This window comes from Hippichthys cyanospilos, chromosome 13 (assembly GCF_059441005.1).
Source record: "Hippichthys cyanospilos isolate Australia breed blue-spotted pipefish chromosome 13, RoL_Hcya_1.0, whole genome shotgun sequence".
Classification (NCBI taxonomy): Eukaryota; Metazoa; Chordata; class Actinopteri; order Syngnathiformes; family Syngnathidae; genus Hippichthys; species Hippichthys cyanospilos.
In genome coordinates, this window is record NC_142381.1 from 3,526,423 (window position 1) to 3,546,549 (window position 20,127).

The 20,127-nt window shown below is 38.9% G+C and overlaps 1 protein-coding gene across 3 annotated transcripts in view; it reads right to left on the minus strand.

The window, feature by feature from the left end:
- rapgef2b (Rap guanine nucleotide exchange factor 2b) overlaps positions 1–20,127 on the minus strand; it is an 80,777-nt gene that overhangs the window by 59,333 nt on the left and 1,317 nt on the right. The gene's annotated exons all lie outside the window — the stretch shown is intronic.

Below are 20,127 nucleotides of genomic sequence, written 5' to 3' on the forward strand. Positions count from 1 at the left end.
TTCCAAGAGTTAAATCTTGCCATAAATAACGGAAAATGAGCAGCATTCGCGTTTGACCAAGTGTATGATTGTGTGTATATGCCACAAAACTGCATTTAATAAACGAGTCAAATTCTGTGTTCTCTAACTGGTGCACTTAAATGAATCAGCTGGAGACATCGTAACTTTTTAATTATCCTCTCCGTTTGAGTAATATTCCTGTGTGTGAAGAAGGATGGACTCGGACAATGGTTCAGTCTGCTCACTTCTTTTAGAGAAAATAATGCCGTAACGACCTCAGCTAACATGAGCTGCTTTTAGCTACAACAGGCTCTTGTTGCTAATCGCCAACATACATCCGCGTTACATTTTTAAGTTACAGTTTATAGGATGCACCCATATATTTGCCGTTCATTTTGGGGGGAAAAAAGTGTGTCTTATATTTGGGGAATCATGGTATATATTTTTTCTAATTGCAATTAACAGCCAGTTCAGGTAGCTTGCCATCCGGGGGCGATCAATACCGAAAAGGCTCTCATTTCCTCTATTGTGCGAGTTAGACGAAGAGGTGCGCCGCCCTGGACTATAGGTGAAAAACTGCTGGCGTTATCTAGGACCACCATGGGGGCCTGCTGGCATAGATTACACAAGGCTTCCCATTCACTGCAGTCCCCATGTGCAATCCTCGCATTCATTAAGGCTTAAGGCAGCGGCCAGATAGCAAGCAGCTCCCCATGCATCTTTTAGCCAGCTGAGACAAGAATCAAACAAAGGATTTCAACAAGAATGGAGCCATCGGTCCTCGGGCTTCCAATTTGTAATGTATACTTAGATACGTGTCTTAGACTGATGACTACGGCCGGTGATAGCTAGTTTGGATTTAAATGACAATGGGACAGCCTCGAAATCAAACAATGATACGGTCAAATTCTAATCAATATTCACCCGTGTAGTAAACACTAAAATCCAGTGAAAAAAAAAAGATCTGCAATATAATCCTCCACAAGAGGGAGGTTATGAACTGCTGTTGCTACCTGATATTAAAAATAATAATAATAGAATAAAAGATTATTGGCACAATTGGACAGAAATAAGGCCGAACTATAAGTCCAAAAATCAAATCTTGGCTTTATTCTATTATTCTGGATTACTACGATTCTTCTGGAAGAAATAAACCCAACAAGCATTTATTTAAAGGTTTAATTCATTAAAAAAAACAAAAAAAACTTTTGCAGCACTCAGTTGTTTTTATTTGGGGGGGGGGGGGAATCCTTGTCATAGAATCAATTTTCATAGAAGAAAATTGTCTTTTTCTAATTCCCGAGCAATTTGAAGCGCTCGTTCCATCTTTTTAGTTTTGGAAAACTGAAAAAAATGACCAAATGTAACCCATCCTCGGTGGAGGTAATGGAAAAAAAAAAAATGACGCTCGAATAAACATAAGGTAAATTCCTTTGAAGTGCTGACCTCTTCCGCGGTTCCCTTTTAAAAGTTGCTGCGGTATTCTTGGAAGGATCCTGTTACGGGGGACAGCGGAGAGAGGCCATTTTGGGCGTTGAGGCTCACATTCCTCACATGACAGTGAGCCAGATAACGTCTTCGAGAGTCCAGCGGGGGGGCCAGCCGCACGACCGCACGCGGGACCACCTCAGCGACTCGTAAAAGGATATGTCAGCAAGTCGTGTCACGCAAATGCGACGTCTCGCTGCGCTGCTGGAACGGCTTGATTCCAACCGGAGTCAGCGTATTTAGGGGCAAATCATTTTTAGTATTTTGGTGAAGAACAAAAAAAAAAAATAATCCAACTGGGGGTGCTACTAATGATTATTTTAGTAGTTGATTAATGTTTTTGTTGTTGTTTTGTTTTTGTTTTTTGTTTTTCAAAAATGCATTTTTTATTATTTCATAGCTGGATTAGTCCGTAAGATCAGAAAATCATCTAAAAAGTTGATAATTATTTTCCAAAGTAACAGCAAATATTTGCAATTTGTTTATACATTTTTATTCAAGGTTTCATATAGGAACCCCAGAATATTTTCATTAAAGAGACTGAAATTCTGAGTAATGAGACAATTTTAGGTATCAAAACTATTTATGACCAAAAATAATGATTTATTAATTTGGTAGTTGATTGGTTGTTGATTAATTAAGTGGTTCTCAACCTTTGTCAATGATATGCCCTCTGTATAATATTATTTTTTTCACAACTGCCCTCTAATCAGCACTAAGCCTTATCGGATTGAAAATATATGCAGTACTGTATATAAAGCGAAACGAAATAAAACGTTGTTCCATCGTTGTCTGATTTATTAAACTTTGAAACTACATTTACAGAGCACACGATGTTTTGCAAAAAAGCCACAATAACACACTTTTGCAATAAATGCCTTCATGTTTCAATTAATTTTCTCTTCGTTCATAAAAAAGAAAAACGTAGTTTGTCACATACTACCTTGTACTACCCCCATTTGAGAACTGTTTAATTGATTAATCGTTACCCCCTAAAATTCAATTGACAAAAATAAAAAATCTCTTGCCGTAAACTTGAAATTAGCACAGCTATTGAACTTTGTTGATGTGAGTTGTTTCATGTAGGGATTCATACAAGCCTGGAGACGACAACCCAGCAGACGACGACGGGATTAGATGAATAAATCCCGCCGCAGGGCAAAAAGCGCATGTTTGATAACTGCATTTTCTGCTCTTCTGGCACGGAACGAAACGTCTCGTCGATACGAATGCGATTAAAAGCTTTTAACGGGCTCGGCCGGAGCCGACTTAACGAGGTAAGCGGGCCGCCGGACGGCCGCGGTCGAGGGCCTGAAGGTCACCCGCTAATGACAATATATGGCGGTAAATTGTCAGCTCAGCGCGCGGAGTGCAGCGACGGCACTTTATTCCAACTGTCATACACCTCCCGCCGCCGTATGTGTGTGTCTTTTGTTTGTGCATTCCCCTGTTAGCAGCTGCCCTTGAGTCTCTATTGACAAGATGGTGTGGGGTATTTTTATCCATTAGAGCAGGTGGAGGCGAGGCAGGCGGCGCCAAGGTCACTACGCGACGATATCTACGGTGTTTAAGGGCATGAGGCGAGGATTGCGAGCCGGTCGCGCTATTGTTTGTGGACGTAGGGTTTATCTAAGTGCGTAGTTGTTGTCAAACACTTCGCTTTTTCCCATGCGAAACGTCAATAACATTGGCTGGGATTAACCTCGAAAAAACAGGATTTTTAGCCGTTGGGTTTACAATTAGGGCTGCAAATAACTACTTTAATAAATGGTCGATTATATGGATTATAAATGACATTTGATCAATTTAAGCATGTTTTCATTTCAATCTATAAAGCGGGATTTTTTTTCCCCCGCCAAACTAACAGTTTCAGGAAATGTAGAAAAAAAAACTTTTTTTTGTTTTTTTGTATTCATTCAGTTGTTTAGTCACCATTAAAAAGAAAAACATTATTTCTCAAAGTAAAAGGAAATATTTCTAAGTATCTGAATTTGATTTAACAATGATAATCGGTCTGCTTTCAAAAAGGACTAAATAAATCTGAATATTTAATGAGCGGAGGTGGAAATTCTGAGGACGTGGACCATTTTAGCTTTCTAAACTATCAAAATTAATTATTGATTAATTTGATATCAGTGAGTTTTTGATTAATCATTGCACTGCTACAATAATTTTAAAAAAGACGATTAAGGGCTGGTAAAAAGAACTTAACAAAACATTGCAGTAAATGGTGAAGTATTTTAACTTATTTAATATTATACTATAATTACAAAATAATAATCATTATTTTTTTCTTTTTTATTTTAACAGGGCTGGCACGAACAAATTAATAAATACAGCAATACGACAGGAATGAAATGATATAACCATATTTTCCAGGATTTTTTTTTTCCTGGTTTGAATGGTATTCATCCATTTTAAAATTAGAACTCAGCACCCAAAATCTTGGCAGCGTGTAACAATAAAGGCTGACTTCACTCATCCAAAACACATCGAAAAAACAATATTGTTATACAATCAAGTAGGAAAGCACAGAATGTTTTCTTTTCCTGGAATGCGGACATCACTGTTAGATAACCATGACGCCAAACTGAAATTAAAAGCGCAATGAACAGAAACTAAAACTGAAGTTCAATGGCTAATTACGCTAATTAAGGATGCTTTAAAAATAATAATTAAGCTGTCGTGCTATTTACAGCACAGGTGTCAAACTCAAGGCCCGGGGGCCAGATCCGGCCCTCCACGTCATTTTTTTGTGGCCCGCGAAATGCTGATTTGACTTCAAGTTTCTGGCTAAAATAGCAAATTTGCAAGTTGTCTTTAACTTTTAAAAATCTGTGGAGAAAATACAAGCATTTTTTAAATTCACAATCACTTTTTGCCGGCCTCTGATTTCAAAATTTGGTGCGTGTTTTACAAAAGCATTTAAAAAAGATTTGACTTCACAATCATACCGGCCCTCTGACAGAAACTAGAACTACAATGTGGCCCTTAATAAAAATGAGTTTGACACCCCTGGAGCAACAGCACTAAACACTATCTTACAGCAGTACCCGAGAATTAAGCGGAAACCGTCATGGTGCGAGTGTACATCGCGTAATCCTTGGTTGAAAATCTAAAATAGTCGTAACAAAGGATGTCCGGATCCCGAGCATGGGATCTGAATTCAGCTGAACAAAATAGGGTAAAATAGGGAAAATTCCAACGATTTTGGTTGAGGTAGGTCAACCCTGCCCTGAACAAATGCTTTGAGTCCAGACTGAGTCTTTTGCTTCCATTGCGGTGCTGCAGGCTTTTTAATAGAAACTTCTCTGCACCCTCCGGCCTCCATCCCAGTTGAGTTAATTGGTCAGAAGAAGGGGGGGGGGTTGGGGATTTGGCCCCCGAGATTAAAGCACATCCGTGTCCCGTTTTATCCCCCACTCCTCTTTCTTCCTGGCTATTTTTTGCTTTGAATCGATCTTCATAGCCGGCTGTGTAAGTTTTGTGACGATGGCGCTTCACCTCTTTTGAGGCTTTTGTTTGAGGCAGACAGAGCGAGTCTCATCAAGCCGGACGGTTGGGTTTTGTTCTCTTGCGACCGCGACTACGTTCCGTTGATGACGTGTGACTGAGGGACCCCCTTTTGTCCCCGCACATTGTAAAACCCGGACAACTAGGGCTGGGGAATGAATCAAATGGATTCAATTCATTTGTCACTTTAAAAATTAAAAAGTGTAAAAACGTTTGAAAATTAGTCAAGTCAAATTTTTGCAGAATGAACATTTGTCAAGTCAAATTTTTTGCAGAAGTGGCCCAGTGCTGGATGGGTGGTTTACGAGACATGTTTACGACACGCACTAACTACATAATTGCGGCTTTAAAAGGGATACTTATTTAGCCATTGTTAGCAGTTAATATTTTGTCAATAATTAACTCATTAAGTATCGTCCATTTATACGCAATTGAAACTATTTGAAAAAAAATATCAAACCTAGGAATGAATGTCTGGACACAAACACATAAAATTTCGTTTTGGGATTGAATGAGTTCATTTGACATCCTTTTAAGTAATTTATACACAAGCAATGAAAGTTCAGTTCATGATAAAACTGATTTTAAATCAGTATTATATTTGTCTGAATATTTTCCACGTTTTTTTTGTTTTAATTCATGCATAAACCCTGAATATTGAGTTGACTTTAAAACTGATTTCAAACCTGTATTCGTTATTTTTTTGTCTATGGGTTTTCCAGTGGATCAAAAAACAAAACAACAAAAAAACATGTTTGTTGGGTTTATTTCGTCCATTAAATTTGATTAAAATCTTAATTGTCTAGAATGACTCAAGGAAATCGAGATTTTATTTTTTGGCCATATCGCCCAGCTCTACAGTCAACACACTCAAAGGTAACAGCAGCTTTTTTGTTCCGTTTCGCTTGTACGAATTAGGTTTTTAAATATACTTTCATATCCAATTCTTAGTTGCGTGAAATGTCCTGAAATGTCGTCAATGGCATCGAATTCCTTCCAGCATGCGCTGATTATATACTATTAGCTCTAGCTGCGTTCATCACATACGGTCTGCGTCGAAACCACGGTTGGGGTCGGGGTCTGGCGGTCTTCAGTGAATGGGGCTGCGGTGTGAGCGCTGGGTTTATGGCGAGACACTTTGGTTTTATGGCGTCTACATCGGTGCACGACTCTAGTCGTCGGCGTGCGAATGATCGGACTGGAATCTCCTTTTCGTCGATCTGAAATGCTGGTCTCGCAAAACGGCGGACAGATTGTGCCTTTTCTGGGATGTCGTTCCGGCTTATGAAAATGCTGCCAAGTCCTATCTGTTAGCTATTAGCCACGTCCCAAGGGCGAGGATGGTTTTCCGCTAGCAGCGCAAGTAGGTGCTGCTGTTAAGCTCATTCACATGCCTCCTTGATTCCAGTACCAGGCCGTCGCCATGCCGACCGGCTGCTTGGCCTCGCTGGGAAATAATCAAACCCCCACCCCAAGTGCCTTTAAACTGTGTTAGCGGCAGCTAAGTTATTCCGCTAGCTGTCATTTACTTCCTGCTAATACAACAGCTGCGTGTTGTCTCAATGAACAGGTGCATGTGTAATTCAAGATTTCGGCAGGGCCAGTGAGAGCTAAACCTGTTGAGTTGGGACTTAAGCGCTTAATGTTAATAAGGAGGCTAATTAGCCTTGTGTACAGTTCTAAGCGCCAGCTCCGTTTGACCTAATACCGGTCCTGATCAATATGGACTTTTTGTTTCTTTTCTTTGTAGTTATGGTCACATCAAAAATATGAGAAAGAGAATAGAGTTTATGTATGTATGTGTGCATATACAGTGGACGCCCGTGTTACAAGATTAATCCGTTCCGCAGTTGGGCTTGTAAGGTGAATTCACCGTATAACGGGCAATCCTAACCTATGTTAAATAGCTAATGCGTTTAGAACCCCGGGTAAAAACGTCAAAATTGTACATACATATTAAAAATTGGTACCAAAATAGTATATATAATATATGCAATCAGAAAACATCATAAATAAAAAATATAGATAGGATTAATTTAGATTTGAGTGGCGCTTGTTACGCCCATATTCCCTAGTAAGGGTTGCCTAGGCTAGGCTAGCTTTGTATTTCTTGATTAGCTCCAGCATCGTTTCCATATCAATCACCTTCTTACTTCTCTCTTTAACATCACTAGCAATCTTGAGACCCATGGCTAACCCTTTCAACTTTGAATTAAGCAGTAAATTGCACTATAAATAAGGTTTTGTAACCACTCACAATCGAACAAAGCTTTAGCGTCCCGCCATTTTGAAACGAGTGAGGCCGACCAATAGACCAGCATCTCCGCCAATAGCAGACCGGCATTGTAGTGACGCGTTGCATGGAGGCATTGACGGCGACTGAAAATAAGTGCAATTACCTAAAAATGCCAGATGGAGACAAAACAGCACAAATACAGCCAAGCCCCTAGGGTCATGACAGTTCTTCTTGTCGCAAAACCGGGAAAATACCATAAAGAGGGGATGAAACTGTTAAGCCAGGGACGCTGTAACTCGGGGGTCCACTGTACATTTATAAATCACTTTTCATTTAGCCAACATTCTGTTTCAAGTCTGTCCCTTCCCCATGTGTACCTTCGTAGAAAAAGGCTCAGAACAACTGCTCTAGTCTCATTAGCGCTTGTAGTTCAGAATCAAATCGACTTTGTACTGTTGGCTCTTAAGGCGCGATCTGGATTCCGCAACATCTCGATGTCCTGATTTGCCCCAGCTTTTTTCTAAGCCTTTGTGAAATATTCATGCTATGCCTCTATCTTTTAAATCCACGGCGCCTCGGCCGTGCTCTCTCCAGCAATAATTAATTCTATCATTACAATGCGACTGCTGGAGGTTGCTAGGCAACAAGCCTCTTTCACTACAAAGTTGGGCCAGCCACATTCCATTTGTTGGCACACTTACACGATTGGATTCATGCTTGTTCATTCACAAAAATTAAGCAGGCATTTGGGTTGTTTTCGAAAGTTGTTTTTTTTTTTAAATCAGGCATGGGGGGAAAAATTATAAAGCTAATAAAACTGGACTCTAATAGAAGTCACTTGCTAACGTGATCACGCAAATGCCTGTGCATGAGGCGTGGCTTATTGCTATTTTCATTATTGTTAATTGTACAGCACACTCACGCAACAATTATGTCGGTGGCTTTCACACTGTATGGGTCGTAGGTCAAATTCAATTGGTACATCCTGTTATGGTACATTATGCACAGAATGGGAAAAGCCAATTGGTGGTCAGCATGAAAGGGGCGTGTGGTTTCATTTGATTCCCACAAGGGGGCGTAACTTCAAACATAAACCTGCATTTTTGCTGGGGGCGGCAATTGGTTTCTGCGAGAACGGTCGTTTCTTCGTGTTTTTTTTTGTTTTGTTTTGTTTTTTAAACGAGGTGCCAAATTTTTTGTCATTTCCTCGCGTCGGGTTTCTGCCGTTCCTCAGCAAAGTTTCCTGTTTACAGAGTTGCGCACATCCCGCTCGGGGGTCCTTCCCACCCGGGCTCGGGGAAAACAAGAATGCCTGGGCTGCAGACCGGACCAGGGCTTTGAGGCTACATCCTCAGGATGTTGCACAAAAGGATCACAAGGGGATGCTGGGGCCATTGCGGTCAATTAGCTGGATTTCTTAAACACAACTTCGCTCCTTCCCAAATTGATTGCTACCGTTTTGAACTCTCTGGGAACAAAACCTTCCTGCCAAACGAAGACGTACTCAATAAAATTAATCTAAACTGTTGTTACTCCTCAAAATGATTGTCCAGAATCCAAATCCCATACAGTATATTAAGCTCGAGGCTTTATTGAAGCACGGTTACCGCGGTTGATACGTTTTCAGGGTAAGTGCTATTATTCCTGGCGTAGCCGGCGTGTAATTGGCATGAGCTTAAGTGGTTTTGACGAGCAGAAGCTGGCCGCAACAGGGGCGTCATTGTGTCGGGTGCGCATCGCACAGGCTGGTGGACTCAGCGCATCTTTCCCTCCAATTTCTGTCACATTGGGGATGGCCGTTTAGCTTGCTAATGGTGCCGTTGCGGGGCATTCCAACTGTCACCAGAGAAAAGTATTTTGTTGAATACGCCTCTTTTTTCCGCATTCGTAAACACAACTCATCTGGTCGTCATTTTTGTTTTCTCTGTTTTTTCTCATTTCTGGACGAGAGTCTGCATTTCTTTCAAAACAGGGTGGATGCTTGTGCTATAAAAATGTACTAATGTGTTGCGATTTGGAGCAAATATCAGAAGTTCTTAAAAGAGAAGTACGTGAAACCCAATTGTGAGATTTTAACAGGATCTCTGCAGGTATCAGCAAAACTAATATATAAGTAATAAAACTTTTTAACGCTATGACGGGGAGAGTACATTTTTCTTTTCAATTTAAGAGCAAATTACCTGGAACATGAGACAACTTGTTGCTAAAATGATACAGTGGCTCCTTTGCAAAACGTTGTATGCGCTTATTTTCTGAGGTTTGTATGCATGTGCACTGCCATAATGAATCGATTAATCGACAATGAATCGATTATCAAATAATGAACAAATATTCTTTTAATCAAGTAATAACCGTTTAACAAAAATTGATGCAAATCCTCCGATTTTAGCTTCTTTACAGCATTTATTCTGATTTGTGTAGTCCTTTGTTAAAGTTGTTTGAACATCTTTTGTGTTTAATCAAACAAAGATATTTGTAGTTGACTGAATCATTTTCAAAAAGATTATAGGTTACATAATAAATAATCCATTCATCCATCCATTATCTTGACCGAATCTCCTGAGTGCAAAAGGTTATTTGTCTTTATGTGTGCCCTGCAACCAGTTCTGGGTGTACCCCGCCTACCACCAGACGACAGCTGGGATAGGCTCCAGGATGCCTGCGACATGAATCACTCTTACGTAATACTGCTTTATTGTTTCCTTGTTTTCCATCGCTGAACAAAACAAAATAAACAACAATAAATTGTGTATAAACTTTCTCTATCCAAAAATGCATTGTGCTGGTTCAAGGGTATTTGGGTGAGCAAAATATTTCGCAGGGGGTATAAAACTGAAAAAGGTTTCAGAACCGCAGCTCTATATGAATAGTTTACTTGCATAACGCATCAAGTTCGGCTCGGATTGTCCCCCATTGCGTCGCTTATTGTCGGGTTAGCAATTGTACGTCCGTGCTGATCCTTTTCCTTTGCAAACAAAACCCTAAGCGCATGATTGAACGGCAGCGAGAAAACACACACTTCCTTAAGAACAGTACATTTCACAAGTGCCCCCGAAGAAAAGTGCTAATACGGCATTATGCAAGCCTCTTTTTGATTCTTTGTGTACATTCGCATGGGGAGCAAACAGAGATGGGGATGATTAATGGGACGGGGTGAGTTCCAGCAGGAACAGGTTAAGTGAGGAGGAAATATACAGGCAGATGGGAGAGCGTAAGGTCAAGCGAAGCAAATGTCGACCGGAGCGGTCAAAATCGGATGTGATCCAACGACTGCTTAAATTGTGCGGAACGGGCAAGACAATTGCTCCACTGTTGGGACGAGATTAGTCGAATGAGGGCAAATGTTTGACATGTCGAATGAAATAAAAACGGGCTTTCCAGAACTGAAAATGTTTTTGTCCTGAAAACGCTACTTTTAAATGGGTAAGATTTTCCAAAACAGCGCGGCTAGCGTGCCACGATGTCAAGACACCCCAAGTGGGCGCTGATCTTTTTTAACCCCAAAGCGAGGAAAATACTGGCTCACATGTGGAAACGGCCATCGTGGTGCCAAGTCTTCCCAATAGGCAGGAAGATTCTGGTCACGTTGAGTCATTGTCCATTTTCCCCATTTCCTTTTGGGCAACGGAAGACTACAGCGTATAAAAAAAAAGACGTGACCAAGCAAAGCCTGAAGGATCAATTACCTAGATAAAAGTTTCTCCGCGACAGATCAGCTCCACTGCACCCAGGAAGTGGAACAAGACCATTTCTCCTCCAAGCAGACAATAATAGCTTTATTCTTAGAAATTTTCCTCGTTGGAAAGAACACCAGTTGGTTTTGGTATCCAGTCAGTGCAGTGCGCAGGGAAAGTCAATTTCGATTTGCACTGAAGGACAAACGCAATCATCAGGAGGACTGTTTTTACGTAACTTCAAGTCCCCCCCAAAAAAGCCGTAAAGAAGATGCACTTTTTGACATAGAACAGAATCTTTTATACGATACCAATTCCTATCTTCTTACCTTTTCAATAATCTATGTCTATAATCTATCGTCTAAATGTATCATGAATCACGTTAAGACTGGGCATCAAATGTGATTCATTTGTCATGTTAAAAATTGAAGATTTTAAAATGAGCTAAATTATAAAATTGAGGTTTGGCTCATGTGGCGGGTTTTCATGACGTGTGTCCGAGTTTCGAACGATTTAATTGTGGTATTCAAGCAAGTTATGCACTAGATACTGAAAGTTTTTTTTGCACAAGGTATGAATGTTAACTTTACGTTGTTTAATTACTTTCATTTCATTATGTTATGACTTTCACTAAAATCATAATCATCCAGAATGATGAATTTCAGAGGAAATTGACCATGTTATATTAAACACGTACTTGGTTCTCAATAAACAATTGATTAAATTGATAATAAAGTATCTGTCAATGAATCGATGAATCATTGCCACACATAATTTTATTAACACTCAATTTGGCTGCGCCGTTACTTGCTAATTCGCGTTCCGGCTAAAACATTTAACGGGCAAAACCAACACACGGTAGAAAAAAATTAACATTTAATTATAGCTGTACTTTGGTCCTAGGTTTAACAGAGTATTATGTTGCAATTCCCAACCCTAATTGGGGTGTTACAACCATTTTTGAAAAACGGAAATTAGGCGTTAAATCCAAACAAAAATTCTTTTGATATAAACCACCGACAGCAACACGGCAGCCCTAACGACCTAGTTTGTGTCTGTCTGTTGTGAGCGGCGCTGTAAACAAGCATTAGAGGCGTGCTGGAGCCACATTCTGGGATTTAGGGACCGCTAATCACACTAAATTAATCAGATGGCCATCTGATGCGCGTCATGTCTGAGCAGTTCGCCAAGAGGCAGATTATACTGCAGATTATGCGGCGGAGCACAAGCCTGAAGCTAAACCACGGCTAACTAGTCATTGAAAACATTTGATCAAACGGTCAAATGGACATGTGACCTACACCTCGATTTTCTGGTGGCCGTAGACCAGATGGCGATCATTTTCGGCCTAACTTGCACGACCATTTGGGTAGCCAACAATCGCATTTCCTTTAAGCGGCCCAGTTCTCCGTTGTATGATTTCCAGCGGTAAATTTCGATCTACATTTTTGGGCAACATTCATAACGGAAGCCTGGACCGTGTCCAACCGAACTTTGGGTGCCTATGTGTGGGGTCAGAATCGATAGAATACTTCACGAAGAGTATGCTGACAATAATCCCATTAATTAATTGATATAAATTGATTTAAACGTTGAAAATCATGAATACAGACAAAAGAACTGCTCAAAAGTCAAATCTAAATTTCAACCAGTTCTTCTTAAATATTTTTTAACATACTGATGAACTTTCACACATTCATGTCTTGTACATAACTACATTTTTTAGTGTTAGGTTGAAGGAGAAAATGGCTGGCACTGAATGACAAACTTAGTAACTACTGTAAACATAGCAGATTTTCAAATCTTCTATTTGTAAAATCACAAATTAACAGAATGAACTCGATTTATTGGCCAGCTCTAAGTGAAGGCAACATTTTTGTCCACTTAGATTTGCCATTCGCATGATCGATATCTTACAGTATTCTATGATTTCACGTGGCTTTAAAATGGTTAGCTAGCCTGGTAAGTGACATGTATGGCAGCCCAATCAAAAAGTTGATTAGGTTAGCAACAGGCTATATTAATTGTCCAACCAACAAACTCGTCTTCACGTTACATGACTTAACTTCAATTTGATTCCTAATCAGTTCCCATAATTGATATTTTGTAACGCTCTGAACTCCTGTTTCCACGCCTAGTAAAATGCTTGGTTTCCATCTGCGATGAGGACTTCATTTCTCCAAATGGCGACATTCCCAAAACCTCAAGTAAGAACTCCCCCTACTTTGATGACAAGCTTTATGGCGTAACACAATCGCGTCCGTGTAAACAGCACACGTCAGAAAGGGTTTATCCTCCTTTGGCCCGGTGGGTTTTGGGTAAGTATGCAAAGATTGCGGTTCCCAGTCCGCGGTCGCGAGCGGAGCTTGCGCTGCCACTTTCCGCAATGGAGGCCAATGGAATTTCTGGCGCCTCCGACCGCCGAGCTGTTTTTCTTCCTACTTTATAAATGTCTGAAGGAATGTGAACAAAAGCAACTGGGGCATGCCTTTGACACTATTATGTACGTGTGTGTGCGCTTGTGTGTGTGTGTGGAGGGGCGGTAGAAACAAAAACGCACAGCGTGACCTTGAAGGTGACAAGATAACTGAAAGTCAGAGTCCAGATTTATAAACTAACACAAGACCGAAGGTGAACTTATTAAAACGAGAAAAAGGCAACGTGCATACAAAAAAAAAAAATGTTTGACCTACATATACACACCCCGGGAGCCCACTAAGTCCCTTCGTTCAAGGCCGGGACATTAAAACACGCCAGCGAGAAGAACATAAATATGAGCATGCGAGTGTTGCGAAAACCAGGCTGTGGCAATTTGAGAAGCACTTGTTAAATTTTAATTGGACAAGTGAAATTGGTGAATGAAGTGCTTTGCACAAAGCCACAACTTGAAGGTTCCACAAAGTATTTTTGCAAAGTTGATTGCATTTTCTGCATTTTCCCCACTATAAGGCGCACCTTCAATGAATGTCCTTTTTTAAAACTGTTTTCACATACAAATTCCATCGCATTGTAAATGCGCATAGAATAGAAGCTACAGCAGTGGCTGGGTTGCTTTATGCAGCCACTAGATGGCGATCAGCTAAAGGAAATTGCAACAAACAATCCAATGACAAAATTTTCCATCAGAAATTAAGAATAAAGATGATTTGTCGAAGACTATCAGAAGAATGGGGAAAAATCTCTCCTGATTACATTAAAACACTGTACAGATAAATACCAAGGCAAATCAAGAGTTTATAAGAATATACTTATGACTCAATGAAATATTAAACTTTAGTTCTTTCATCAAATTGCAACCAAAAGCCTTCAAATATTTTATTTTGTTGATTTAAAAACTGTTTCTGGATTTATTTGATAAAATTGTGCTTTCTTTTACAAAAAAAAAACTCACATTTTTTTAATTGAAGGCTTTTAGGTACGCTTTTAGGTGGTTTAACATTATATATTTTTTTTTTATCAGATATTCACCGCAATGTGACTTTTATTTGTCTACTTTATACATTTATTTGCCCAACGTCAATGACATAATCCCGCGTAGAACGCTAACAACAAAACCAGGATGTACATAGCATCCATTAACTGTTAAATTTCTGGCGTAAGATAACGCTGAAATGACTTAAAAAATCATCCCCACTTCCAAGGGGAGTCAGCCAACTTGGAATGCGAGTTCATAGGCATATAGTTGAAGGAGAAACAAAGACTTGGAAGAATCGGCGGAAAATCAGTTCAAAAATGTGTCGGCACAAGGCATTCCTGAAGTAACATTTCACTGGGAGTGTAACTCACAAGTTTCATCACCTTCTCCGACAAATATGCAACGGTCGCATAACTCAGGGAATCCGTTGTATATCAACTGGCAGGACTAGAAAGCTAGTAGTCTCGAGAGACGTTATTTGAAATCGCTTCATCGTGACGTTACCGTTGGAGAAACGATTTTTTTAGTAGTCTCACTGGACGGGGCTCAGATGTTGCACAGATGAGCAAGTCGCTTGGCATGTTTGCTCACAAGGAACCGATGAAGATCTAAAAGTTAATAAGCTAAAATTAAAACTTTGTGATAGCAATTATATGAAATTATAAGTTTTCATACAATAAATACAAGCACTACACTAATCGTTTTAAAACAACTGATTGCAGTAGATGTTCTAAATGTCCTAATATGAAATATCATTTGCTGACTACATATATTTCACAATAATTACCAAAAATGTTACATTTCTCTATACAGGGCTGAAATTAAGGGTTATTTTTGATCATCGATTCACTAACTAAATATATTACACCAAAATATATTTATCTTTGTAGGGCTTTCACTAAGGATAATTTTTGATAATCGATTAATCGGAGAATCGATGCACGATTAAAACCCGTTTTAATTTCTGTCCCTATTTGAAAAAGCAAGAAATTCTTGCAAATTGGCATTATGATAACATTAGTAAACTACGATTTAGTTATTGGTTTGTTTAGCAACATTAGGGGAAAAAAGCAACAATGTTTTCTTACCAAAGCTAAGCCAATGCTTGCATATGTTTTGTTTTGATTCAACACAAGTACTTCGATATAAATTAATCATGTTTAATTGTTATGCTAATTGCAAGTGCTAAGTGCAAATTGCTTAATTTTCAGATTTCTAAACCCGGGTTTATTGTAATTGTCAGTTTGCAATTCTTGAAGAACTGCAAGCTTTTAAAAAATAATCATAATTGTAGGAGGGCAATGCATTCAATGTCATTAACAAGTTTTGTTAATGTCGGCTAAGCTCAAAACTCAAACAGAAAGTCTCATTCATTTCCATGTTTGTAATATTTTAAGATGAAAAATCTCCACTTTGGAACATCTCAATGAAACTTAAATCTGTGGACAACCTGAAGAACACAGTCAAGTGTTTAGAGTTTAAAAAAAAAAAACCTTGAAAAAAGACACGAACCGATGTTAAAGAGCTTCTTTGTGGTTGTGTAACTTCAGCCGACGCTTTGTTCGCTTCAACCTCAGTTTAAACATAAACTAGTGTGTATTTGTCTTGCGTGTGCATTTTCGAGCACAAAGCCCTATCGACTGGCGTTTGAGAAGCTGCGGGCCACACTTGTGAACACGTTTGACATTTCCGCAGTCTTTCCCGCATTTATCGGAAAACTGCACAATAAATCATTTCCAGAGAATAATTGTTGCGCTTTAGTCGTCCACGGAGCGGCGGGGCGATGTTTTACGAGCAGACAACGATCCTGGATGAGAGTGGGCGACATGTTTTATACAAGAATTGCCTGAAAGTTTCCCCCCTATATTTAAAGCTGGCGGGAATACGTCAGCGCCGCGACCGCGGCATGCAGAAGTGCGAGGCTTGCAAGAGGAAGAATAACATGTGACATCACTTCGGGACCCGCTGCAAATTTGGCCGGAAAAACTCCCTCGTCGCCCGGGCGGGATTGGCCTGCTTCAAAATCTTGACGCCGCGACAAAACTGGGCAAGGAAGGAAGTAAAACTCACACACCCAAATCCAGAAAAAATAATCGGGGGAAAGGGTGTTCTTTTTTAGCGGCGGTTCATCCTGTTCGAGGTTCAAACACATCCTGGTACTTTTGCCTCGTTCCTTAAATGATTTGACGACCAGCTGCGACCACTTCCTGTTCCTTTTTTTTTTTGTTTTGTGCCCATTGTTGCCGGCGGAATGCAAGTATTGCAAGAATGCCGCCACCTTGGTAGATGACACCACTTGTGGCCTTTAGCTTTAGCCATCTGGCTGAAACCCAACAAACGTGACAGTCGCCGGGTCAAGGTAACAGTCTGCCGCATTAGCTTTGCTAAGACTCTTTTATCCGTTGGCAGTTTCCGTAAAATTGGAGCTGTGAGTTCAAGGGATAGTCCGATGATCTGCGGGGACGATTATCAGGGTCATTCGGCCTTTTTTCAGCCTGGCAGCTGTTGAGATCAATTCAACTCTTTCAGCGCCATGGACGAGAATTCTCTTTCAAAATAGTCAGCTTTAATAAATCATAAAATTCTCGTCAAATACTTTTTTTTCTACAGAGGGTAGCTGACACCCTTGACTAATGCTTACCTAATATAAGCAGACTGATCACTGCAGTGCTAACTGCGACCCTTGGATGGCAGTATTGCCGCACTTAAGACGCAGCTATTACCTACTTCAATTCTAACTGAAGAATGGAAGTCAACCTTCCATTGGATAGCACCCATATTTACATAGACACAGCATACAATATTCTGTTGGCCTTGAAAGATAAGTGAAAATGCTAAATATACTGGCCCTAGAAGTTTCATTTTCCGATAACGCTTGGCACTATGAGTTAAAATTGTGTTAACGAAATCAATTTGTTAAAAAAGTCAGTTAACTCTTTGCACCTTTTGATTGTGCAAAATTTAATGAAGTGATAGATAATTTAACATGTCAGTTGTTTTGAAATTTTGGAAAGCATTTATGTACTGTAAAAAACTTTTTTTTTCCTTTTTTAGCACATGCATATTACCATGTGGCGTTTACATTTATGACGCTAGCATATTAGGAGCACTGCTAGCTACTACAGCGGATTCAGAGCAAAACATTGGAAAAACGTGTCGTATGTTAATATCAGCAAAATTAAGTCATTTGTTAGCACCCTGAGTTGGAGATGGATTTTAGAACAATATTGTGTTGTTTGTACCGAGTTTAGAGAAACATTTGCCGTCGAAAGACAAGTCAAAGTTACCTCCGGACTACCTTCAGGTGCAAATCCGAATTAAAAATGCTAAAGGTGTTTCCAGATACTTCAAATGCCAAGCGGCGCCGGTGCATGACCGAGGGTCAACCGGGGCCAGTCTTGAGCCTTCCTGCGGTTGGCTAATCCCGTCAGGTGTCGTCAACACCTTAAGGATAATGCGGCTAGCTAGCGCGGTGGCTCTAATAGTAGCAAAGGTGTTGGTTTCTATTCATGGAAGAAGCAAGCGTCTGCACTTCAGCTCCGCTAATGATGCAAAGAAGGAAGTGAGAGTAACACTTACTATCTGTGAACTCCTTCCCGATTCGGCGTGAAATTCAATTAACACGTCCCAAAATTAACATTCAATTGATAATCCGACCTCATGAAAATTCAGGGAACAAAAGCTTCTTACTTGGAGTGTTTGACGCGTATAAGCACAAGACGGTGGGGTTTTAATAAGAATTTTAATAATGCTAGAAAATAGGCATAAAATGCTTTGTCCATAAATAGCGAGGAAATTTTAGAGGGTTAGTCTGACCATTCTGCATTTTAATTTATGTTTTAGCGCCTTCCAGAGCAGTCAATATTAATCTTCTGAGACCCGGTTTGATTTTCCTTTTTAAAGACGTCATCCTTTTCTGATGTCCAGCTATTGTTTATGTTTGGTCTGATAATTGACTAACATCCAATTGGTTTTGTTAAGAAATTCTTTTATCGTGCTAATAAAGATTTGGTTCAACAAAATTGTACTATTTTTCATCAAATATTCTTGGGATGTCTTCCCTCAACCATTACAGTGTACATTTTTTCATTATTGATTTAATTATATATATATATATATATATATATATATATATATATATATATATATATCATTATTTATGTTATATTTAATGTGTATTTAGTATTATTTTCTAATATTTTTATATTTGTTTATTTATTTATATATATATATATATATATATATATATATATATATATATATATATATATATTGCATTTTATATGTTATATTTAATGTGTATTTAGTATTATTTTCTAATATTTTTATATTTGTTTAGTTTAGAGAACTGGTAAAAATTTTACACTATGTATGTGCACTTTTGGGGTGATATATCAAATATCATGTTCTTAAATTTGGATCTATTTCTACCTAATATATTGAATATACAATGAACCTACAATGCTCACTATGGTCTTGGTGTTAAGTTCCATCTTTACAATGAGGTGTAATGATTTTAAAATGATTTCTTGAAGAAAGAAACCAAAATGGATGTGTTGCAACAGCTTCCTAATTAAGCGCATGAGCAAAATAAAAGATGTCTGACTCCAGCTGTCCACATCAAGCAGCCACAGGGGCCTTCTTAGCAATTACAGCAGACATAACAGCGCGGCGTGGCAAAGCTCCGTTTGGCATCCAGTTGCTTGGGAATGCTTCGCGTGCTGGCCTATTGATCGGCTATTGTGTGCAAAAGCAACAGCCATTTGCAGCTCGAGCGGAAAAGGACAACACGTGCACGTGCGTGCATTTCATGCAATGAAAAAAAGCGTGCCCGTGCACATTGTGACTTTTCTTTTTATGTTTTCTTTTTAAACGTGAAATTTAGAGTCACGTGCCAAAGGCTGGTTAGCACATTTATACTTGACAGCAATTCGCGTTCCCACATGCTAGTATTATTTTACACTACTTGCACGTTTTTCATGTCTATCAGTAGGTTTTTCATCTTATTAATAATCAAAGATTTAACCAAAAACTTGCATATTTCTTATTTAAAAACTGATTTAGTGACCATCAAAAGGTATTTGTCATTGATTATTTGTCCTGCTTTTTTTGTTTGTTTGTTTTCAACAAATTGCCAGTTGAGATATATATATATATATATATATATATATATATATATATATATATATATATATATATATTTTTTTTTTTTTTTGTAAGTAAATGCTACATTGGAACAGGGAGGTCTGTCAAAAATTATATAATATTTTTTTGTAAGTAAATGCTACATTGGAACAGGGAGGTCTGTCAAAAAATACTACTGGGTATCACCTAATTATGTGGGTTTTTGTTCATACTTTTTTTGTACTTTATGCTATTTTTAAATCTCTAATATTTTGTATATTTTGACTCATAATTTTATGTTTCAAATAAATTTGTGTATTTCACTTTTTTTTTATTATTTTTAATTTAGGATTTTAGGAAAGATGTTTCCTTAGTCCCGGAAACAGTTCTCAAATACTACAGAAATAATTAACTAATTGAAAACACGGGACTGAAGTTTCATTCATTGCAAATGGTAACTTTTTTTTTGAAATTATGGATTTTCCAACTTCCTTTTTTTTCATTTTTCTAGACATTTTCATAAAGTTGCTTCCATCTTCAAGGAAACAATGACATCACAACCCCACCAATCATGCAATTTCATCTTTTTTAGGGGAAATTGCCACATTGGCCTAGTAAAAAACAATGTAGTGTTTTGCGTATTTAGTCTGCAAAATTTGAATGGAGGCGACTGGATT